Genomic DNA, 696 nt, shown 5'->3' on the forward strand with positions numbered 1-696 from the left:
TTTTTGAGACTATAATAATAAATCTGCTTTTGGCTATTGGGTTTTATATGCTGGACTCTTGATAAGATTTCACTTAAATAAGATTTGTGCTAAACAACCATGAATCTGGTTATTTTTCTCAGCTGTTAGATGAACAGCTAAACACCAAGGCAGCTCTCTTCCTTTCCTGGCATCTTTGGGAAAGGTGACGTCACCACTGTTTGTTCCTTTGTTGCCCCCCACCACGTGTGCTTTTAACTTTTAGTTGTCCCCTTTATCCATGTGGCCTTCCAGGTAAGACAGGTTTGTTAAACACCCTTGGGTGTCAGCCATCACCGCAGAGTCAGCAGCGGACAAAGGAAACAGGTTTCATTCTTGCTGGAACTAGATTCTGGTTGAGAAAGTAAACCAGTAAGTATACAGAGTGCCATTAGCACCAGTTCCATGAGGAAGAGTCAGGCAGGGGTTAGAGGTGGCTCAGTTGGTGAAGTGTTTGTGGCACAAGCGTGGATCCAGATTCCTGGCACCCACATAAAAGCCAGGCCCAGCAGTGGGGAGAGGCAGGTGGATCCCCGGAGGTCAGAGGTTATCCAGTCCAGCTGAATCAGGGAGGTTTGGGTTCAGTGAGAAACCCTGAACCTGAGGTAAAGTGGAAATCAGTTAAGGAAGACACTGGATGTCATCTCTGGACTCAATATACACGTTCACACACATGCC

Source organism: Micromys minutus, assembly GCF_963924665.1.
Source record: "Micromys minutus genome assembly, chromosome: 11".
NCBI lineage: Eukaryota > Metazoa > Chordata > Mammalia > Rodentia > Muridae > Micromys > Micromys minutus.